At 37.1% G+C, this 25368-nt stretch overlaps 1 protein-coding gene across 11 annotated transcripts in view; it reads left to right on the forward strand.

The window, feature by feature from the left end:
• NUMB (NUMB endocytic adaptor protein) overlaps positions 1-25368 on the forward strand; it is a 157077-nt gene that overhangs the window by 45129 nt on the left and 86580 nt on the right. For all 11 annotated transcript variants that reach the window (XM_061156724.1, XM_061156734.1, XM_061156728.1 and 8 more), the window contains one exon: positions 2143-2273. The gene's annotated coding sequence lies outside the window, so the exon portion shown is untranslated. The remainder of the gene's footprint in view (positions 1-2142; positions 2274-25368) is intronic.

Here is a 25368-nt window from a genome sequence, read left to right on the forward strand (position 1 = left end):
TATTAAAGGACTCTTTGTTTAGTGGTTTTTTTGTTTTGTTTTTTTAAGAGTCATTAGAGCAAATGTTCCTACTTCTGGTAAAATATGTTTTGTTTTTATTTAGTTAAAGAAAAATATAAAAGAGTAGTCTGGGGTCATGCAGCCTGTTTTTGTTTTTTTTTTTTTAAATATCAACCCTCCTGCTTAGTAGTTTTGTGATGTTGAAAGTAACTTCTCTATGCCTCAGTTTTTCTAGTTATAAAATTATAATATTAATAGTCAATTTCATAAGCATTGTTATCAGGATTAAGTGAGATAATTAATCCATGGAAAATGTTTTGAAGAGTTTTTGGCAAATAAGTACTCTCAAGAATATTTTTTAAATAAAGAAGAATATTAATTGCTGCTAGTCTTTTTATTCAGGAACACCACTATTGGCATTGTTAATGGTGAATTTATTTGCTTTTCAAAACAGGCATACATATCCAGGTTCAAGTATCATAGGTTTGGGTGATTAATATATACACTTAAAATTAGTTTTGAATAAAAACCTTAAGAATTTTTACTTTCAAGCTACTGTAACTTTAATTCCTATGGGGAAAAAAGAGAGAAGTCATTCATTTAATAAGTCATTTTTTCCTTATAAACTATTTGATACCTGTTCTTTACAAGGCATTGTACTATGTGCTAGAAATACAAAATGGAGCAAACTTGGTTGTGTCCTTCCGTTGTTTATAGGCTAGTAGAGAAAGGTACCACTGAATGTAAATCAGTGTTGAAATAATCCCTTTTGTGCCAGATCATTAATACACGATACATTTTTATTTTGCCTTCTGGAAGGTATATAAGCCAAACTTTCAGGGGGATTGACTCTTTGCCCTTAACATCTTATCTATTTACCATAACTCAGTGGTAGCTGTTATCATTCCTGTTTTGCAAATATGGAAATTGAGGATCAAAGAGGTAAATTCTCAAGGTCAGTCCAAAATCCTGCTTATTTAAAAATGCATTCATTCTGCTAGTCTACCTCCTATGTATATGTCATAGGTGCAAAACCTCTGTTTGAAGACTTAACTCACTAAATTGTATCTGAAGTTTATGTGTTGATTTCCCTGTTACATTGGGAGATTTTTTTAGAGCAGAGATTAGTCTGAAATATTTCTAGGGCTCCTCAGCCACTAGTAGAGTACTTGTCATATATTAGGTACATGATATTAGTTGAGTAATAAATGAATATTTAGAATGTTAGAAGTAGAAGGAATTTTAGATTCATGTACATAATATTAGACACTAGAATTTCTAAAAATTTTAGATCATTTACATAGGGCTGTAACTTTAGATCTTTACTCTTTAGGGTATTTAAAACACAACTAGTACTGTCTATCACATCATCTTATAAAAGAAGCCATTTTAACACCAAAATAGTAGGAAGGACGGTTTCATAGTAAGCAGTTTGGTAACTTTAAACCCATATTTTGTCATGGCTGGCACCTATCCAAGAAATGCAGCCCTCCTGTTAAAGGTAATATATCTCAGAGAAGTATCTTAAGTTCTTACTACAAGGCAGAATGGTCACTGAATTTAAAATCCAGGTCTTCTGACTCTCAGCCCCAAATTTTGATCCTATCCACTCAATCTTCATCACATGATGAGATTCAGTTCAGTTCAGTTTATTTACTCAGTCGTGTCCGACTCTGCGACCCCATGGACTGCAGCGTCCCAGGCTTCCCTATCCATCACCAACTCCTGGAGCTTGCTCAAACTCATGTCCATCAAGTCGCTGATGCCATTGAACCATCTCATCCTCTGTCACCCCCTTCTCCTCCTGCCTTCAGTCTTTCCCAGCATTAGGGTCTTTTCCAGTGAGTCAGTTCTTTGCATCAGGTGGCCAAAGTATTGAAGCTTCAGCTTCAGCATTAGTTCTTCCAATGAATATTCAGGACTGGCACGTACAATTTATGTCTTCACTAAAATTCTATAATTGTTAAGAAGTAGAGCTGGATTAAATCCATATTACCCAAATTCATTTTAGTGAAACCTGTGCATTCACTTCTCTGTGATCTTACCCTCCTCTAACGGCCCCTGTTCAGTTGTAGAGATGGAATTATAAATTATTTTAAAAAGGCATCTATGTTTAACATTTTCTTTCTTTGAAAATTTCAGATTTGGGCTTAAGCAACTTCTTCCAAGGAAGAAGGCCAGTGCAGCTGCTGTTATAACCCAAGATCTTGATCCACATCCATAGATTGGAATATTGGTGGGCCAGCCATCCTGAGATACCTCACTCAGGACAGGTAAGTGAAAGAGAAATCAGGGTAAGAAAAGTAGGATGAATGTTAATAGTCTTCCTTCCTATTTCTTATTAGATGCAAACAGTTGACTGCCTTTAAGAATTTAACCCTTTAAGCTGGTTAAAAACAAAGCATCTGGAATCTTAGGTGGTTGGGGCAAAAGATTCTCTTGTAAAGTATGTGTCAGATGTTAACAGTGGTGAAACTTAGGATAATTAAAGTTCTTTTCTTTCTCGTTTTGTACATTTTCCAGATTGTATTTATGAACTTGTGTTATTTATATATTGTTGCATAACAAACCACTCAAAACTTAGTGGTTTTAGACCTGTCAGTCATTTATTTTGCTTGTGTAATTTGGGTAAGGCTCGCTTGGCGGGGACAGCTTGTCTGTTAACAAGAGGAGTGAGGTGGGGTTGCTGGCGGAAAGGGGGTAGCTCATTCCCTGGGAGCTGTAATCGTTTGAAGGCTTGCTCACTCTTGTGTCTGATAGTTAATGCTGGCTGTTGGTAGGGACCTGGGCTGTAGGCCAGAACACCTATATATGACCTGTTTTTGACTTTTTGGTTTCCTCACAGCATGTTGGCTGGGTTCCAAGAGAGAGCATCCCAAAAGAGCAAGGTGAAGTTGTATGGTATATTTGACTTAGTTTTTGGAAGTCACATACTGTTACTTTACTCTCTTCTAATGGTTGAAGTAGTCATGAAGGTCTCCTCAGGTTCAGAGGGGTAGCTGGACATAGAACCCTACCACTTGAAGGGCAGAGTATCAGCATAAGATGATAAGAGCCTACGGCATGGAATCTGCCATTGTAGGATAAAGAATATAAACATGGGTGTAATAAATGAAAAAGATGAATATTTGCAGGAAATTATGGTGTATGAGTCCAATAAGAATTTTGTGTTCTCTTCTTGTTTACTGAAATATACTGAAAATAAGATGCCTAAATAGGAAGAAGTAAAATCAATTTTGAGTTTTATTTCATATCGACAAAGCAACATGCTGCTGTACTCAAAAGTAGAGACAAAACTTTATAAACAAGATGAAAAATAAGATTTGTAGTTCAGGTTTTTTTGTTTCTAGAAAATGCTAGTCATTTTTGTTCAAAGTCTACTCGGGTGTTTTATTTTCTTGTTTATTTTAATAATTTGAGAATTATTTGGGAAACTGGTTTCTAATATAGTAGATATGAGATGTTTAACAAAAGTATTTAAAATTTTTGGCAAGGAAGTGATTGTCATAGCATAGAATTGACCATATTAATCTTTTTTCTTTTTTTGGCCGCATGTGACATATGGGATCTTAGTTCCTTGACCAAGGCTTGAACCCTTGCCCTTTTCTTTGAAAATATGGAGACTTAACCACTGGACTGCCATGGAAGTCCCCATATTAATCATTTTTTCACTATACAGTTCAGTGGTAATAAATATGTTCACACTATTGTGCCACCAATCTCCTAAATCTTGCAGAACTCTAAATCTTGCAAAATTGAAATTCTACCCAATAAACACCTCCCTATTCCCCTCTCCCTTTAGCCCCTGGCAACCAAGATTCTATATTCTGTATGTAAATTTGATCACTCTATGTACTTCATGTAAATGGAATTATATACTATTTATCTTACTGTGACTGGCTTATTTCACATAGCATGGTGTCTTTGAGGATCACACATGCTGTAGCATGTATCAGAGTTTCTTTCATTTTAAGGCTGAATAACATTCCATTGTTTGTGTATAGCACATTTTATTTATCCATTCATCCTTTATTGGACACTTGGGTTGCTTCCACCTTTTGGCTATTGTGAATAATGCTGCTATGAGTATTGGTATGCAAATATCTCTTTGAGCCCATGCTTTCAGTTCTTTTGTGTGTATACCCAAAAGTGGAATTGTGGTGCTTTGTTTAAATTTTGAGGAGCTGCCATACGGCTTCCATGGTTGCTGCACAATTTTACATTCTCACTAACAATGCAGAAAGGTTCCAGTTTCTCCACATCCTCACCAACTCTTGTTTGTTTTTCAGTAAAGGTCTTTCTAATGGGTATGAGCTGGTATCTCATTGTGGCTTTGATTTGTATTTTTCTAGTGATTAGTGATATTGAGCCATCTGAGCATCTTTTCATGTGCTCGTTGGCTTTTATACAAATATAGTTTCTTTGGAGAATATTCAAGTCCTTCACCTATTTTCTAATCAAGTTGTTTGGTTTTTTGTTGTTTTTGAATTGTTGGAGCTCTAGATGTTAACTGCTTATCACATACAAGATTTGCATTCTCACTATCACTGTCTTGCATTTAGGTCTCAGTGGTGTCTTTCAATTGTCAGATAGGCCCCCAACCAGCCTTTTTTCTTCCAACTTTGTTTTCTAGTCTGTTAGGAAGTTACTTTGCATGGATATCTGCATTAATTTTTACATTACAGTAGATGCTTACCTTAGTTTACTGTGCTCTGCAGATACTGCATTTTTTACAAATTTAAGGTTTGTGGCAACCCTGCATGGAACAAGTCTGTTTATGTCATTTTTCCAATAGCATTTGCTCACCTCATGTCCCTGTGTCACATTTTGGTAATTCTCACAATATTTTAGACATTTTCATTTTCATTATATTTGTTATGGTGTTCTGTGATCAGTGATCTTTGGTCTTACTGTTGCAAAAGATTATGACTCTGAAAGCTCAGATGGTGGTTAACATTAGTCTTAAATTAAGGTATGTACATTGTTTTCTTAGACATAATGCTATTGTACACTCTAAATATTTAGACTACAGTGTAAGCATAACTTTTCCCCAGTTTTATTGAGATATCATTTAAGTGCTGTGCTTAGTCGCTCAGTCATGTCCAACTCTTTGCGACCCCAAGGACTGTAGCCCACTAGGCTCCTCTGTCCATGGGGATTTTCCAGGCAAGAATACTGGAGTCGGTTGCCATGCACTCCTCTAGGGGATCTTCCCAGCCCAGGGATTGAACCCACGTCTCCTGCCTTGCAGGCGGATTCTTCACTATTTGAGCCACCAGGAAGTACAGCAGTGTATAAGTTTAAGGTATACAGCATAATGATTTGACTCATATATATCATGAAGTGATTATCACAGTAAGTTTGTTCAGTCACTAAGTCATATCCGACTCTTTTGCAATCCATGAACTGCAGCACACCAGGCTTCCCTGTCCTTCACTATCTCCTGGAGTTGCTCAAACTCATTTCCATTGAGTCAGTGATGCCATCTGACCATTTCATCCTCTGCCCACTTCTCCTCTCAGTGAAACTTATCTGTCACCTCATAGTATAACAAAAGGAAAAACTGCAGCCCTCCAGGCTCCTCATCCATTCTCCAAGCAAGAATACTGGAGTAGGTTGCTCTGCCCTCCTCCAGGGGATCTTCCCAGCCCAGGGATTGAACCCCGGTCTCCGGCATTGCAGGTGGATTCTTAACGAACTGAACCACCAGGGAAGCCCATAGTAAAACAAAATTAAAAGGAAAAAAATTTTCCTTGTGATGAGAACTCTTAAGATTTACTTTCTTAACTCTCATTTATAATATACAGCAGTATTCATTATATTTACCATATTGTACATTATATCCCTAGTACATACTTATAACTGGAAGTTTGTACCTTTTGATTGCCTTCGTGTAATTCTCCTCTTCTCCACTCCCCTCCCTCTGGTAACCACAAATCTTTTTTTCTATAAATTTTGTTTTTGATGTGTAATTGACCTACAATCTCCAAAATTCAGTTTTAGAATATCATCATTACCATCCCCCCATAAAATTCCTTGTGCCCATTTGCAATAAATTCTTATACCTATGTCCAGCCTCAGGTAGTCAGTAATCTACTTTGTGTTTTAAAAATTTGCTTTTTCTGGAGATTTCATGTAGTTGGAATCATACAATATGTGGTCTCGTGTCTGGCCTTTTTCACTTGGCTTAATTTTTTTTTAAGATTTTTTTTTGATGTGGACCGTTTTTAAAGTCTTTATTGAATTTGTTATGGTATTATTTCCATTGTTTATGTTCTGGTTTTTTGGCTGTGAGTCATATGGAATTTAGCTCCTTGATCAGGGATTGAGCTCAACACCCCCTGCACTGGACTGCCAGGGATGTCCCTAGCTGCATTGTTCTTTTTTATTAGTGAATAGTATTCCATTGTATGACGATACCACATGTAAAAAAAAGGTCGGTTGATAGACCTTTGGATTGTTTCTCCTTTTTGACTGTTATTATATTTGTGTTATTATATTTATCATCTCATGCTTTAAACCTTTTCTACTTATGTGATTAATATGTGACTGTAGTATTGTCCAGATATAGTTTAAATGTACACACATTGAAGGATACACTAAAAATATTTTAGTAATGGGATACAGGATCAAAAAAGTTTGGAAGTCACTGTTCTAGTCCAGAACAGCCAGAAAACAGAAAGTAATCAGAATTATCCTAAGTCACAGGTCTGATTTACCACTCATAATTATACTCTACTACTTGTGAAATAAATTTCTAAATGTGGTGTTTAAGGAGCCCTACATTATGGGCCTAAACTCTTATCTGTTTTCTAGCTACCACTTCAGTTTTATAGCTCACTGCTTCCTTTTAGATTATTTTCACCAAATTCCTTGTAGTTCCTTCAATACATTCTGCCTTTGAGCTTTTGCCAGCTATTCCCTTTGCTTAGAATACTGTTTCTTGCCCACCTTAGCCTCTTGGGGGAACTTTGATAAATTATTTAAACTCCAGATACATTGCCTCTTTGAATCGCTCTGTGGCTCACCCAAGTCATTTTCACCATTTCATCTTCTATGATACCTCTGTATGTAGTATCTACCTTTATTATAGCAACTCTCAAACTAAATTGCAATTATATATTAGTGTATCTGCATCCTTCACTGGACTGCTACGTCCTTGAGGACAAGGAATGGACCTGTTTATCCAACATGTGTTGAATAAATGAATGAGTAGTAGTCTCATGGGGGAGTCGAATGATCCTGAGAGTGAGTACCTTCTTAAATTCTGTGCTAGGGTACCTGCCTCACTTGCCTCATCCTAGTTTAGACCCTGTGGTGGTAGTTTAGTCTCAAAGTTGTGTCTGACTTTTGTGACCCCATGGACTGTAGCCCACCCACCAGGCTCCTCTTTTCATGGGATTTCACAGGCAAGAAAACTGGAGTGGGTTGCCATTTTCCTTCTCCAGGGGATCTCTTCCTGACCCAGGGATCAAACCCAGCTCTCCTGCATTGCAGGCAGATTCTTTACCATCTGAGCCACCAGGGAAGACCTGTTAAAGTAGGTTAGGTTAAATTTTTTCTTTTTAAAAATGTATAGTTGGGTACTTTCTCCCATCCCTTTGATATGATTGTCCTAAATCCAGAGACTATTGAGATTTGGATAATTACTTGTTACATGCAGATTTTTTTTTTCTCTCTCTTTTTTTTGGTGGCCCCCTGAGGCTTGTGGAATCTTAGTTCCCTGACCAGGGGTCGAACCTATGACTTGCTATGACAGTGCCAAGTCCTAACCACTGGACTGCCAGGGAATTCCCAAAATTTTCTAATTTTATCATTTTTGGAATCATTTAGAAATCTAGCTTCCCTCCATATTTTCTAAATTAAGCCTTGCCTTTTTCAAAAAAGAAAAAAATGCCACACTACCTGTTAGAGATGCAAAGTTTCGCGTTTTTGAAAGGGTTATTAATTTAGTTGGAAAGGATAGTAGCAATTGTTAACGAAAAGGTTTCAGGACAGTCAAGGTGATATGTTGAGACTTCTGTCATAAGTACTGTTTGTTTCTTCAAAAGGCCTGCTGATAGTTTGATCTCAGGAACAGAGAAAGAAGACTCTTGATACTGAATCATTTTAGGAATTAAAGATTTTCATTAGTAAGCAGAATGAATGATATCAGAATTCCTATGTAAAGCAGGACAACTGTGGTTTGGAGAAGCTGAAGAAGAACTTTTTCTCAGTGGTTATGCCAGTGGTGAAATGATAACAATAAAATATCTTCCATTATAGGTTATTACAAGATATTGAATATAGTTTCCTGTGCTATACAGTAAATGCTTATTCATTTTTTATGTGCAAAAAATTGTCATTCTGTAGATTTTGATTCATAAACTAAAACACAAAGTTTTGATGTAGCTCAAAGTTCACACATAAATTTTGTTTGTAAGATCTTTTAATAATTGAAGTTCAATTCAACAACTTTGTACTAATCAATTCATTGAAGATGTTGAGGTAGATAAGAAATGGGAGCCAAAACTTCATGGTCTTAAAGAATTTTAAATCTATTAGAATAGCTCTATTCGAAGAAATCTATTAGAAGAGATGGAACTTGTAAATAACCATAAAAAAGAAATTGTTTCTTACATAGATGCCAAATTTCAGTGTGCAGCTTATAGTACTTCTTGAGCCTTATAGGTGAGAAATATTCTTACTTGCTTCATGGATATGGCATTTGATCTGTGTCCTGAAGATTGAGTAGTAGTTTACATACGTTGGAGCCTGAAAAAGGGTCAGTTTACACTGGGGGGTTACTTAAAGATGAGGAAGAAGAGTGGAGGTGCCCCCTGGTTCATTAAGTGAGGTGTGTGGTTTCTGAATCTTTTCATTCCTGTTTGATTTTTTTTTTTTTTTAGACTGGACATATTTCAGTAGTTTGATTTTTTGGAAAACATTAAAATGGAAGAGAAAGAAAAAGTATATTTTAATTTAAAGGACATTGAAATCTTATTCACAACTTTTGGTTTCTTTATTTTTCAGTTCTAAAATTTCTATTTGTTCTTCTTTGTCTTCTGTTTTTTTTTTTTTTTTTTGCTGGTGATTTCTGATTTAACATTTATTTCAAGAATGTTTGATATTTATTTGAGCATTTTTACAATAGCTGCTTTAAAGTCCTTGTGGGACAATTCCAATATCTAAGTTCGTCTCTTTATCAATGTTGTATTTTCCCACATGAGCTGAGATTTTTGTGGTTTTCAGGCTGAGTAATTTTGGTTTGTATCCTGGACGTTCAATCTGAGTATTATATAATGAGATTCTAGGTTTTGTTTACTTTCTGTGAAAAATGTTGATATTTTTGTTTTGGCATTCTATGGGTTGTGATTCTAATGTCAGTTAAGTATTCACAGCTCTGTCCGTGCTTTTCAGATCTGTCCCATGTGTGTTCCTCTCATTGGTCAGTCAGGGATTTGGGTGAAGGTCTACTCATTTTCTCAGTTTTCAAAGATTATATTATGTTAATTGGCATCAGATTCATACCTTCACAGGTTGAGAGGGAGCTCAGAGCTCATGAACAACTTTGTGGAGACATTTTCTCGAGAATAGGGAGAGAGAAGGAAAAAACAATGGAGTTTCGCCTGCCCACTTGGCAGCAGGGTTCTGTGGGACAGAGAGAAATAGTCCCCTCAAGAGTTTTCGCTCCTGGACACGTTCCATTCTTAGTTGATTTTTCTGTTGTTGCTTTGCATCCACCACAGAAGGCCTAGGGACTGCGACATTGAGAGTATGGAGAGAAAGGAGAATGAAAAAATACCCAAGTGATTTCCCTGCTTTCTTTGCACTTGAGGAGTTCCCTTTAGAGGAGCCGTGGGCTACAAAGTTGGACACAACCAAATGACCAAACACTCCTATTTCTTGTCCTTGATACAACAAGTTCTGTTGCTTTTCTCAGATCTACCTGTAATGTTTACATTTCAGTCTTCACATAGCTGTTCATGCATTCTATCCAGGTTTTATAGTGTTTATTACTAAACTGTTAGAAATTCTTCCAACATTTTTGTTTTACCATTTTGTTTTGATATAATTTTAAATTAATGGGAAGTTGTAAAAAGATGACAGGAAGGTTCCTTTACCCAGTGGTTACATCTTATATAGCTAAAACTAGGAAATACTCAAACTAGGAAATTAACATTAACACCTACTTTTTATCATGGAACTTTCAAATGCATAAGAATGTTGAAAGAATAGTACCATTATCTAATACCATTTTCATACCTAGGAATATTAACAGTATGAGTTTTTTTGGACTGTAGTCCAGGCATCTGTTTTGACGCTTGAAAGCTTAAGTTATTGTTCACGGAGATGACCCTCCTGATGAATACCCTTATTGATTAATTTGAGAGTCTGGGCTCTTCCAATGTGTGCAATTCAAAGCCTAGAGAGCGTCTTTTTTTTTTTTTTTTTTTTTTTTTAAGAGAGCTGCTTGATTCTATATTCTTATTCTGTCTCATTCTTCCCTCAGCTCAGACTTCTTGCAGTAATCTAAACAGATACTCATTACAGTAGTCTTTATCAGAAGGTTAGAACTTTGTCAGGCTGATTTATTACTTACATAGAGTTTCTGATATGATATAAAAGGGTTGTATAAAGTGTAAGTAATTGAAAATCTGACTACAAGGCTTAAACAAAGAGAAGTTTGTTTTCCTTACATAAGCCTGGAAAGGCAGTTGCTCATGTTGCTTCAGTGACTCAACTAGTGTTGGGGCCCATATCTTTGTGATTTGCTTGGCCTTCATGGTCCTAAGATAACTGCCACAATTCCCCTACCCACAGTTACAGAGGACAGCAAAAGATCCAGGCCAAGAAAAAGCTTTCCTGGAAATGACTTGCTCAGAAGTGCTGCTAATGTATCATGGGCTAAAATGGGTTTTATGGACACCTCTAAGTGCCCTCTGTAGTGAGAGGCAAGAAGGAAGGAAGGATTGGGAGTGGCTTTTTGGGTAGCCAATAAATATTGTCTGTCCCAGTTGTATGATAGCATTCATTTTACTTTAGAAATGCATTCATGTTGTTTCAGTATGATGTTCAACACATAGGTACTTTATAGTTACATAATAACATCTTTCTGGGTACTGTGGAAAACACGGAAACAAAATGAATTTTAAATTTAGTTGTGAGATTTTGGTTATGCAAGGTGAAACTGGCTTGAATTCTGGGACTTGGTATAATGGTTTTGTGCTGGGAATTTCAGTTATTTTTTGCTCAACATTATTTTAAGATTTAAACATAATGTGTAAATCTAGTTTATACCTACTGACTGTTGTATAATATTGCATTTTATGTGCATTTCTACATTTTACTTATTTATCTGAAAACGGATTTCTAGGTGTGGCTTAAAGATTACTAATAGAATTGCTCTGAACTTCCTTATGCATATCCCGTGTTGACTTGTACAAAGGCTTCTCTGTAGTCTACGCTGAAGAAAGGAATTCCTGACTTATGATCCATACACATACTTAATTTCACTAAATACTGCCAGATTGTTTTCCAGAATGGTTGCCCAGTTTATGCTCCCACCGGCAGTGTACTGGGGTTCCCATTTCCTTAAATTCTCACCGGCATTTGGTTTTATTCATCTGTTTAGTCTCTTCAGTCTGATGGGAATAAAGTAGTATTTTATTTTAATTTACATTTCTGTGATTGTGAGGTTGAGCATCTCTTTACTTAGACATCGTTTGTCTCCCTTGCATATTGACTAAAAAAGTTACCCAAATAATACTTGTTAGTTGTATTTACTTTTGAAACTACAAATAGGCAAATATAAAAAGGTTATCTCTAATACTCTAATACAGAGGTAATTGCTATTAATATGGCTATATCGTTCTGACCTTTAAATGATGCATACATACACAAATTCATATATACATACACAAATGCATATTTTTGTTTATTAATAGGATAACACTTTCATAACTTAAATTTTCACTTGCCAGTAATTTATGACCATTATGTTTTTCTAAATTATCAACTCACCAGAACCAGTAATTAAAGAATTATGCAAGCCCATATTATTGGTAACTTGGTGTTAAGTATGGTGGAAGTAGTTAAACTAAAGAAACTGGCAAATGCTACAAATTAGGGCCTCCCCTTCCCTGCTCAGTTCCTTCCAGAGCCATTTTATCAGCACACTACTGCTTATGTACATTATATCAGCATAAAGTCCATTTCTCTGTATCAGTGGTTCTCAGTATGGTTCTTGGACCAGCGGTATCAGTATTAACTGGGAATTTGTTAGAAATGCAAATTTTTGGCTTCTACCCAGGCTTACAAAATCAAAAACTCTCCTGCTGGGTCCCAGCTGTCTATGTCTTACAAGCTCTTTAGGTGATTCTCATGCATGCTAAAACTTGAGAGGCACTGTGTGTGCAGATGTACTGTAAGCTAACTGATTGAGGTGATGACTTCTATATGGTAAATTCCTAGATAAATGTTCATTTAAAAGTCTTTGGATGTGTATTGCCAAATTGAATTCTTAAAAGGCTATATTGGTTTCCATTCCCACCTGAGGGCTACATCAACTTCATTTTAGATTCTATTACATGTAGAGAAAAGTAGCTGTATTAAAGATCTTACTTCTTTTTTAGCTGTGTTTGTATCCTTTTATACATCCTAAAACTCAACTCACCTGCATTATCATCAACAATAAAATACCTTTTGTTATTTATACTTTTAAAAGAGAACAGTTGAGACAGAAAAAACAAAAACTATGCCTTTCCTGCTGCAGAACACCTCTAGCATCACATATGGCTATATTGGTGAGTACCTACCTTTAATCCCTGTTGTGAATGGTTAGTTGAGGCTTCTTTCCTTACCTCTGGTACGTTACATCATTCTGAAACACAACTTTAAAATATATGAAGACTTGCTACTGATGGTGCCAAGCTGTTAAAATGGGGAAAAGATCCCAGCAAGAACTTGTGACTCTTCTTGGCCCACATAGACAATGAGCTGCAAGTACTTTATTTTAAAGACTTTTATTAGATTTGGAGCCAGTATTGGGAATTTTTTTCTATATAGCCATTGTATATTTTGACATTCAAATTCTAAAATTTTATTCATTTACTATAAATTTAATTTTATCTACTTTGACCATCTGACATTGGGGAAGAAAATGGCTAGCTTCTTGACTGAAACTACTTTAAGAAAATAAACAATCTAGCAGTACATTTATTTCAGTTCTTAAGTAAAGATGAATATGAGTGAATTTCTGGCTTTTTTCTGGAATATATATTATATCTGGAATGTTGTATATATCTAAATTTTGTTTCTAACAGTGAGTGAAATATGATAAAGTGAATGTAAATATATTTTATAGCAACATGAATGTTGACTACAATGCATTATTTTTTCTAGTAATTTATTCCTATGTGTTCCATAGTCATCAATGTGATCTAGCTTGCAGGATTTCCACTTTTTCTTCTAGAATTTGTTAAAATTCTTGAAACTTTCTGGGAAACAAATTCAGTGAATAGTTTTTTTTAACCTTTCTTTCATTTGAACCACTGTTTTTTTTTTGGCACTGTGGCTTGTGGAATCCGTGTCCTGACCAGGGACTGAACCCAGGCCACCGTAGAGAAAGCCCAGAATCCTAACCACTAGGCTACCAGGGAACTCCCTGAAGCACTGTCCATAATAGGAAATAGTAATCTTGCTTCTGCAGGAACTTTTGGTCTGATATGAAATAAATTAGTTGACAGAATGTGTATCTGTCAGTTTTCATTTTTAATATTTGATTTACAAATGATTAAAAATGAGTTTTCAGAGTCACAATAGACAATATTGATTTTTAAAAGAAATAATAAGTTAATTATGATAAATCATTTATTCTAATAAGCTTCTACCAAATTTGCTTTCATAAAAGAATCATTAAAATGTTTTAAGTCATTTCTCACTTAAAAAAAAAGTCCTCACAGGAAGTATGTCTTACAAGGGAGAAGTTTTCCATAATTTCCATTTTAGTGATAAGATTTTTTCTATTCAGTTCAGTTCAGTTACTCAGTCGTGTCTGGCTCTTTGCAACCCCATGGACTGCAGCATGCCAGGCTTCCCTGTCCATCACCAACTTCCGGAGTTTACTCAAACTCATGTCCATACGGTCAGTGGTGCCATCCAACCATCTCATCCTCTGTCACCCCCTGTCTTCCTGCCTTCAATCTTTCCCAGCATCAGGGTCTTTTCCAGTGAGTCAGTTCTTCGCATCAGGTGGCCAAAGTATTGGAGTTTCAGCTTCAGCATCAGTCCTTCCAATGAATATTCAGGACTGATTTCCTTTGTGACTGACTGGTTTGATCTCCTTGCAGTCCAGGGGACTCGCAAGAGTCTTCTCCAATGCCACAGTTCAAAAACATAATTTCTTCAGTGCTCAGCTTTCTTTGTAGTCCAACGCTCACGTCCATACATGACTATTGGAAAAACCATAGCTTTGACTGGATGGACCTTTGTCAGCAAGGTAATGTTTCTGCTTTCTAATATGCTGTCTAGGTTGGTCATAGCTTTTCTTCCAGGGAGCAAGGGTCTTTTGATTTCATGCCTGAAGTCACCATCTGCAGTGATTTTGGAGCCCAAAAAAATAAAGTCTCGCATTGTTTCCATCGTTTTCCCATCTGTTTACCATAAAGTGATGGGACTGGATGCCATGATCTTAGTTTTTTGAATGTTGAGTTTAAGCCGGCTTTTTCACTCTCCTCTTTCACTTTAATCATGAGGCTCTTTAGTTCTTCTTCACTTTCTGCCATAAGGGTGGTGTCATCTGTGTATCTGAGGTTATTGATATTTCTCCCGGCAATCTTAATTCCAGCTGTGCTTCATCCAGCCCAGCGTTTCTCATGATGTACGCTGCATATAAGTTAAATAAGCAGGGTGAACATACACAGCCTTGACGTACTATTTTCCCAATTTGGAACCAGTCTATTGTTCCATGTCTAGTTCTAACTGTTGCTTCTTGACCTGCATACAGATTTCTCAAGAGGCAGGTCAGATGGTCTGGTATTCCTGTCTCTTGAAGAATTTTCCATAGTTTGTGGTGATCCACGCAGTCAAAGACTTTGGCATAATCAATAAAGCAGAAATAGGTGTTTTTCTATTAGACTTACTAACAAAACATCTGATAGGTTATCATTTATTACCTTTGGTTTATAATCTCAGTAACTAGAATTGGGCTGATAATATATGTTGTTGTTCAGTCACTCATTCGTGTCTGACTCTGCGACCCCATGGACTGCAGCATGCCAGCCTTCCCTGTCCTTCACCATCTCCCGGAACTTGCTCAAATTCATGTTCTGTGAGTCGGTGATGCCATCCAACCGTCTCGTCCTTTGTTGTCCTCTTCTCCTCATGCCCTCAATCTTTCCCAGCATCAGGGTCTTTTCTAATGAGTCAGCTCTTTGTATCAGGTGGCCAGAGTTTGGAGCTTCAGATCAGGCCTTCCAGTGAATATTCAGGATTGATTTCCTTTAGAATTGACTGGTTTAATCTTGCAGTCCAAGGGACTCTCAAGAGTCTTCTCCAGCACCACAGTTCATATGAGTCTCAACAGAATCTTCGTGGATTGCTAGATACTAAGGGCTTTTAAAGTATTTAGACTTCATTATATAGGACCAATTTTGAGTTGAAATTTTCTTTACTTCTGTTTTGTTTTGTTGTCAGAATTTCCTGGTAGTATTCAATTAAGACTCGGGGGTTTTCTCCTAGAGATTAGGCAGCCTTTCTTCCCGTAGGAGAGTTATTCAAAGTCTTTTTTTTCTTTGTGGTATGTGCTTACCAGGCAGAGTAGCCACTGTATTCTAGTAAGAAAACCTTTTGCCAAAATACCCAATAGAGCAGAAAACTGACCTACTTAATGCTGACAAGTTTAAAAAAATCTATGGAATTGTACCAGTATTGAATCAACTTCTTCCTTCTCTTGTGGTGGATAGGGTGGGGCAGAGAAGAGGGTAAAAAAGGAGACTGAACTGCTGTAGGGGAGTAAATGAATATTTAATTACCTGAAATGATTTGATTAAAAGCTATTCATTTTGTACTGTTTGAAGGCCTCTAAAATATAGCAGTTCTTTATAGATCTCTTTAAACCTCAAAAAAAAAAAAAAAAAAAGAGGCCCAGGAAATTCCTAGGGCATTCATGCTAATAATCTAGAAAAGCCCTGTACTTAAGGTTGTTGGTCAGCATTTCCTGAATAATTGTTTGTTTTTGCAGGATATGGTAAATTTATTTAAAAATTTCTGTTATAGTTTTATCAGTGTAGTACATTTCAGAATTTATAGATACTGAAATAACAAAAAAAGAATATTCAGAGTATTTATTTGTAGCAAGTGACTATGGGCATTAACTTTATCAAACTCATTTCAACTGTTATCCAATCTAATTTTAACTACTGTCCGTATCACTAGCTTTTAATTTTAGAGCTGTGCTGTTTAGTACAGAAGCCACTAGCTGATGTAGCTATTTAAGTTTAAAATAAATGCATTAAAACCGAATACAATTTAAAAGTAATTCCTCCATCAAAGTAGCCATATTTCAAGTGCCCACTAGCAAATGTGTCTAGTGGCTTCTATATTGGGTAGCACAGATACAAAACATTTTCATCATGTAGAAAGTTCTGTTAGATAGGAATTGTTCTAAAGGCTGCCTCATTCTATCATTCTTTACTTTTTTGCTTCCCAATCTAGGCACTGTTGACTTTTTAGGGAGGACAATTTTTTATTGTGGAGACCTTATATGATTTTTATCAGCATCCCTGGTCTTACTATTAATAGATGCCAGTAGCACCCACTCAGTTGTGACAATCAGAAATGTCTCCAGATATTGCCACATGTCCCCTGGGTGCAAAATCAGCACCAAAACATTGTTTTGAGAACCACTGATGTACTTATATGTATTAGCTCTATATCAGTTAGTTATCACTTCATAAAAGGCTTAGTTAGTAGCTTATAGTTTAATAGCCCATGGATTGGCAGTTTGGCTCGGGCTGTATTGGTCTCTGTAGTCTGGTGGTGGTTTGGCTGGGACCAAATGGTATTATAGCATAGCCTCACTTAAATGTATGTTGGTGGGCAAGCTTTTGGCCAGGGTAGGGTTGGGGAGTTTGTTCTTTTTGTGGTCTTTTTTAGCAGGCACATTCATTCACTTGATGACTAAAAGTTCTAAGAGAGGCAGAGATTGAAATGTTCAAGCACTTTTTAAGTCTTTGCTGTATCACATTTTTTTAATGTCCCATTGGCCAAAGCAAGTTATATGAGCCAAAGCTCAAATTCAAGAGGTAAAGAAAACGAATTCCTCTTAATGGGAAGAGTGGAGTCTTGATAGGAAGAGTAGCAAAATCACATTGTAAAGGAGTGTGCATAAGGAATGGGAGGAATAACTGGCCATTTTTGTAGACAGTCTACTGCTGTTATTTTCTGGATAATACAAGTACCTTACAGCTCTTTGATTTCATTTACCATTCTTCTTTTGGTTTTTGTTTCTTTGTTTTGGGTTTTTTTCTTTTGTTTTTATTTTATTATTGTTTTAAATAATTCAGTTATTTAATTTTACTCACATTTTCTCTTTCTAGTATTCTTGAGTCTTTCCTGTGTTACTGTGCTTTCATCTGAGATTATTTTCTTTCTTCACAGATAATTTTTAAAAAAAATTTTTAATTGAAGTATAGTTGATTTACAATATTGTGTTAGTTCAGGTAGTTCACTTTTTATTTTGTCTTCACTTCTAAAGGACATTTTCATTGGGCACAGAATTGCGGGTTGGTAGTTATTTTCTTTCAGCGTTTTGAATATATCATCCCATTACCTTTTGACTCCATTGTTTTTGTTAGAGAGGTAATGTCTTTGGTTTTCATGTTTTTATTAAGGCTTTTAGGTGGTTTTCTTTATATCTAAGGTGCTTGAGTTTCCTTTGTACTCTTGAGTCTTTTGTCAGGTTTGGCATATTTCTTCTGATATTGCTTCTGCCCCTCTCTTGCACTCACTTTCTTCTGGGGGTCTAAGTATGTATATATTAGATCTTTTATAGTTTTTCTTGCCAAGAGAATTGGTCTAGTACAATCTACTCTATAATAATTTGTAATGGATGTTAGATCTTTTTTTGCATCCCAAATATCTGTCATATGCTGTTCAGTATTTTTCATCGTTTTTTTCCCCATCTGTTCTTCATCTGTTTATTTTCTGTTGACCTGTTTTCTATTTCATTTAGTATCCAATCTACTATTATAAGAATGTGTTTTATCATTAATTTTATATTATGTATTTTTTAGTTCTAGAATTTTAGTTAGTTATTTTTCTTTTGTTACTGTAGATTCCATTTCTGTGGTGAAATTCTCATCTACTTTACTGAACATATTAGACACAGTTATTTTAAAGTCTGTGTCTAATAATTATAATATCTAGATCCCCTTTTGATCTTTTTCTCTTGTCTTTTTCTTGTGGCTTTCAGTCATTTGGTCTTGTCTCCTAGGATTCCTAGTAATATAAAAATGAATGTCAAACATTAAGTATGAGAAATGATAGAGGCTCTTAATGGTGATATTGTTCACTGGAGAGGATTTAATTTTCTTCTGGTAATAGTTAAAAGTAGGAGCAGATGACCTTGATTCAATACAGGCTTGAGATGACTTGAGGCTTTGTTTTAGGCTTCTTAAGGGTTGGTTTAAATCCAGTTTCCCCTTAGTCCTGTCCTTCAGAGGTATCAAATAGAATTCTGCAATGTTTGCCAGGGCCTTTCCATCTTGGCAGGCTCTGAACTATAATTTTTCTTTTCCTAGTATTGTGAGACTACCAAGAGTTCTACTTACCTTTTTTGCTTTAAAATAGGCACTTTGCTTGGTTTTTGGCCTCTTGCCTCCACACAGGTTAGGATTCAGTAAATACCCTGAGGGCAAAAACAGTACAGCATGTTCAGACTTGATTTTCTGTGATTGCCTTTTCTCTGAAATCTTAGCCCCTCAAATCCTGCTTGTCTTGATAACCTCTGAACTCTGATTTCTGTCTCTGCAGGTCTGTGAGACTGCTAAACATTTTAGCTTGCAACTAGTTGCCTCAAGAGGAAAAATTAGTGGAGAATGTTAGGCTTAACTCTGCATTTCATTTGTTGCCTGTATTTTGTCTTCTCACATCCTGGCTGCCTTTCTTGTTTACTTCTTGTTTTTAAATTCAATTTTTAGTTTTTCTTGCCAAGAGAATTGGTCTGATACAATCTACTCTACAATTATTTGTAATGGATGTCTCTACTTATTATTAAATCACTTATCAAATAATATTAATTTATAATAATAGCATTATTATAAACAATTTAAAGCATGTATTAATCATTGCAGTCAGCTTGATGTATGAGTATCCTGCCTTTATGTACCTTATATTCTTTAGGGAGGAGAGCTACCAAGAACACATTTATTGTGATAAACAGTAGAGGAGACAAACAAGGTATTATGAGTTTATTGTAGAGTTTTAGTTCTATAGAGTTTATTATAGAGGTTTCGTTCAGATGATACGGGTGATCAAGGATAGCTACTTTGAGAAAGTGATATTTGAGCAGAGCTCTGAAGTATGAATAGAATTATTCAGTATCTCTGAATGAGAATTTTCTTATGTGTTAAATACCAATAATAGAATAATTAAATGAGTTCAATAAATGAATGATAAATGAGCTCAATAAATGATGAATGTGCTTAATAAATGATGGGCCTTTTTTACTATTATGGGCTTCCCTGGTGGCTCAGATGGTAAAGAATCTGCCTGCAATGCAGGTGACCTGCGTTTGATCCCTGGGTCAGGAAGATAACCCTTGAAGGGAATGGCTACCCACTCCAGTATTCTTGCCTGGAGAATTCCATGAACAGAGGAGCCTGGCTAGCCATAGTCCATGGAGTTTCAAAGAGTCAGACTGAGCAACTAACACTTTCACTTTTTACTATTTTACAACTATAAACCGCGAACTTTGCTCTCAAGGTATCTGAACTCTATGGGACACGATGTATACCAGTAATTACAATACATAAACAGTAATAAAGGCCGTAAGCAGTGAAAAAAAGTGGTGATCAGAGGGAGCAGATGTTACATTCAGTTTTGGAGATTAGGACTGTTTAATGATGAATGTAATGTATGTACTAGACTTGAAGCTAGTCATTTTCAAAAGCGAATTTAACATATAGCTATCTCATTTGTAAACTTTTACGTTTTATCAGGCATAGCAACCAAATTTCTGATTTATTCCCTTCAACCTACTCTACCTTGTGTCTTTCTGTGTCTCAGTAAACAGCAACTCTGTCCTTGCAGTTACTCACCCCAGCAGCCTTAAGGTCATTTTTCATTTTTCACTTTCTCTCACAACCTTCATTCAGTTCATCAGCAAAATCCTGTCACCTCCATTCTTGAGATACATCTTAAGATAACATGTCCTGGAAAATGACTGTTGCGTATTGTGAATTTATTCATTTGGTGAAAGTGTTGCAACTGCTTCTCCAGGTGTGGTCTCTTCTGGAGCTGGGGGCACAGATAGAGAGTGGATCACACACCTCTCTGACCTGTCTTATCTCCATTGCTCCAAGCCACTCTCACCTCTTACCTGGTTTAGTTTCAGTTCAGTTGCTCAGTTGTATCTGACTCTTTGCAATCCCATGGACTGCAGTATGCCAGGCTTCCCTGTCAATCACCAATTCCCAGAGTTTACTCAAACTTATGTCCATTCAACTAGTGATGCGATCCAACCATTTCATCCTCTGTCATCCCCTTCTCCTTCCGCCTTCAGTCTTTCCCAGAATCTTTCCCTTCAGTGTTTTCCCAGGGTCTTTTCAAATGAGTCAGTTCTTCGCATCAGGTGGCCTAAGTATTGGAGTTTCCGCTTCAGCTTCAGTCCTTTCAATGAATATTCAGGACTGGTTTCCTTTAGGATGGCCTGGTTGGATCTTCTTGCTGTCCAGGGGACTCTCAAGAGTCTTTTCCAACACCACAGTTCAAAAGCATCAATTCTTCAGGGCTCATCTTTCTTTATAGTCTAACTCTCACATCCATACATGGCTACTGGAAAAACCATAGCTTTGACCAGACGGACCTTTGTTGGCAAAGTAATGTCTCTGCTTTTTAATATGCTGTCTAGGTTGGTCATAACTTTTCTTCCAAGGAGCAAGCGTCTTTTGATTTCATGGCTGCAGTCTCCATCTGCAGTGATTTTGGACCCCCCAAAAATAAAGTCTGACATTATTTCCACTGTTTCCCCATCTATTTGCCATGAAGTGATGGGACCAGATGCCATGATCTTAGTTTTCTGAGTGTTGAGCTTTAAGCTAACTTTTTCACTCTTCTCTTTAACTTTCATCAAGAGGCTCTTTAGTTCTTCTTCACTTTCTGCCATAAGGGTGGTGTCATCTGCATATCTGAGGTTATTGATATTTCTCCTGGCAGTCTTGATTCCAGCTTGTGCTTCTTCCAGCCCAGCGTTTCTCATGATGTACGCTGCATATAAGTTAAATAAGCAGGGTGACAATATACAGCCTTGACATACTCCTTTTCCTATTTGGAACCAGTCTGTTGTTCTATGTCCAGTTCTAACTGTTGCTTCCTGACCTGCATACAGGTTTCTCAAGAGGCAGGTCAGGTGGTCTGGTATTCCCATCTCTTGAATTTTCCAGTTTGTTGTGATCCATACAGTCAAAGGCTTTGGCATAGTCAATAAAGCAGAAGTAGATATTTTTCTGGAACTCTCTTGCTTTTTCAGTGATCCAGCGGATGTCAGCAATTTGATCTCTGGTTCCTCTGCCTTTTCTAAATCCAGCTTGAACATCTGGAAGTTCACAGTTCATGTACTGTTGAAACCTGGCTTGGAGAATTTTGAGCATTACTTTACTAGTGTGTGAGATGAGTGCAATTGTGCGGTAGTTTGAACATTCTTTGGCATTGCCTTTCTTTGGGATTGGAATGAAAACTGACCTTTTCCAGTCCTGTGGCCACTGCTGAGTGTTCCAAATTTGCTGGCATATTGAGTTCAGCACTTTCACAGCATCATCTTTTAGGATGTGAAATAGCTTAAAAACTGGAATTCCATCACGACTCCACTAGCTTCGTTTGTAGTGATGCTTCCTAAGGCCCAGTTGACTTCACATTCCAGGATGTCTGGTTCTATGTGAGTGATCATACCATCATGATTATCTGGTGTGTGAAGATCTTTTTTGTGTTGTTCTTCTGTATATTCTTGCCATCTCTTAATATCTTCTGCTTCTGTTGGGTCCATACCATTTCTGTCTTTTATTGTGCCCATCTTTGCATGAAATGTTCCCTTGGTATCTCTAATTTTCTTGAAGAGATCTCTAATCTTTCCCATTCTATTGTTTCCTCTATTTCTTTGCATTGCTCACTGAGGAAGCCTTTCTTAGCTCTCCTTGCTATTATTTGGAACTCTGCATTCAAATGTGTATATCTTTGCTTTTCTCCTTTGCCTTCAGCTTCTCTTCTTTTCTCAGCTATTTGTAAGGCCTCCTCAGACAACCATTTGCCTTTTTGCATTTCTTTTTCTTGGGAATGGTTTTGATCCCTGTCTCCTGTACAATGTCATGAACCTCCGTCCATAGTTCTTGAGGCAGTCTGAAATTTAATAGACCGAACTAGTTCCAATTTCATGATTTGTTTACCTACAGTAGCCAAAATGATCCTTTAAAAGTATAAATCTCATTATTCCTCTGGTCAGAAACTTCTAGTGGCTGATCTTGTTAAGAATAAAAGAATAGATTTATTGTACACCTCAAATAGACCAACTATCCTATGAACCTCTTTGAAGCACTTGACTTCCTTTCTGACTTCAGTTTCTACCCTCCCTTCACTGGGGGAGCTGTAGCCACATCATCTCCTTGCTGTTTCTCCTGCACATGAACATAGTCCTGCCTCCAGACTTGGGCACTTGTTCTTTTGACCTGGAATGTTCTCTCCCACCTCTCTATTTGGACTTGTCCTTTCACTAAATACCTTGAGATCTTTCTGTTCAAATGTAGCCTAATGAGTACTTTATCTAAAAGAGAGTCCTCCTTTCTACCTACCTTCCAATCTCAGCACGTAACTTTCGTCTCACCCTGTTTGATTTTTCCTCATTATATATTTGTTTCCTTATTATTTTTATAATCTCCTCAAATAGCATACACCAGAAGGGTAGGGGCCTTGCTTTGTTCTCTGCCTTATTCCATAGTCTGGAAGAGTATCTGCCCTATAATTGGTCCTCAATCCATAATTTGTTGATGTAAGGAAGATACGTTTTCTGGTTCAAACTACAACGGTTTTTTCCACAAAGTACATTAAAAAATTCCAGAATTTAAAAAAAAAATAGAATTAAGAAGCAACATATAGATGTTTTTGTCTAATATAAGAAGAGGAACTATAACTGTTTTGAGACATGTTTTTGGATAAGATTTAGAAACATGGATTTCTTTTTTTATCAAAATATAGTTGACATACAATATTACATTAGCTTCAGGTGTATTACATAGCCATTTTGTATTTGCATACATTATGAAATGATCATCACAATGAGTCTAGTCCCTATACACAGTGGTTATGTTATTGACAGTGTTCCTTATGTTGTATGTTACATCCCTGCAGCTTATGTATTTTCTAACTAGAGGTTTGCACTGCTTCATCCCTTTCACTTTTTTCTCCCCCTCCATCCGTATTGTGGGTTTCCTGATAGTTCAGATAGGTGAGTTAACAACTGGGTAAAATTCTGTACACAAAGGGCAAACATGTATGTTTCCATAACCCGCTTGATTCTGGGGAGAAGTCTTTTGGGCCTGTTCCCGATGTCTTTCTATGGCTTGAAAGCTCATTTCTTTTTAGTGCTGAATATTATTCCATTCTTTTGATGTATCACAGTTTACAGTAATACGATCCTTCAGGTTGCAGATTTGCAAAGATGCGAACGTGGATTCGCATGTCCAGTCACATAAGTCAGCTCACGTGTCTAGTGCACGTTGCCGCGTGTGTGCGTCCTCTGCAGGTGTTGTGGTTTTGTGCGCCCTCCTGTACAGACTGTTGCTGTGTAACAGGAGCTTGCTAGTGAAGACCTGATGGCGTTGGAGGCACAGAGAAAGGACAGTCTGAGACAAGAGGAAGAAGTAACTGAGGAACCCAAGAGACGGACAGTGCAGGAGATGGCAAGAGGGTTTTCCATGTTTGAGGAGGCATTGTCAGTTTCTAGGCGCAGGACCTGGATGTGGAACAGTCTGCGAAGGTTGCAGCAGCCGTTCTGAATGCAGTCCAGTGCTACTGTGAGCGTCATCTGTGGGAGAACAGAGGACACTGGATCGAGGAGGGTAGATAGAATTGGGGGCACTAGTGGTAAAGAACCCACCTGCCAGTGCAGGAGACGTAGGAGACGCTGGTTCAATCCCTGGGTCGGGAAGATCCCCTGGAGGAGGGCATGACAGCCCACTCCAGTATTCTTGCCTGGAGAATCCCATGGACAAAGGAGCCTGGTGGGCTACAGACCATAGGGTTGCAAAGAGTTGAATATGCCTGAAGCGACTTAGCACAGCACAGATAGACTTGGGTCCAACAAGGAACCAGAACGAGCAAGTTGCCGTTATTGTCAGAATTGCAGCTTGCCCTCCATCTCCTGTAGCTGAGGATCCTTCAGCTCTGTCATCTCCCAGCTCCTCTCCTCCTCCAGTCAGTAACTCTTCTTGCCTCTTCACCCAATGCCAGCCCCGGCATGCCAGTTGTTGACCTGTACTACTGTACTTTTTAGGGTGTCCTATACTGTAAGATTAAAAATGTTTATTTTTGTGTGTGTGTTTTTTATGCATTATTTGTGTGAAAAGTATTATAAACCTATTATAATGCAGTCCTGTAGAGCTGATTGTGTTAGTTGGGTACTTAGGCTGACTTTGTTGGACTTAATGAACAAATTGGACCTAGGAAAATGCTCTCAGAACTGAGCTCGTTTGTGTGTAGGAGACTTAACTGTATTTATTCATTCATCTGCTGAAGGACATCTTGGTTGTTTCCAAGTTTTGGCAGTTGTGTAGTAAGTTTTTATAAACAATCATGTAGGATTTTGTGTGGAGTTTTTCAGGTTCTTTGGGTAAATACCTAGGATTGTAAGGTAATGGTATGTTCAGTTTTGTAAGAAACTGCCAGACTCTTCTTCCAAAATGGCTGTACCATTTTACATTCCCAGTAACAATGAGTGAAAGTTACATATCCTTGCCAGAATGTGGTGTTGTCAGTGTTGTGGATTTTAGTCATTCCAGTAGGTGTGTAGTGGTATTTCATTGTCATTTTAGCTTGTGGTTCCCCAGTGATGTATGATTTTGAACATCTTTTCATGATCTTTTTTTGCCATCTGTATATCGTCTTTGTTGAGATATCTGT

The sequence above is a fragment of the Dama dama genome, chromosome 12 (genome assembly GCF_033118175.1).
Source record: "Dama dama isolate Ldn47 chromosome 12, ASM3311817v1, whole genome shotgun sequence".
Lineage (NCBI taxonomy): Eukaryota > Metazoa > Chordata > Mammalia > Artiodactyla > Cervidae > Dama > Dama dama.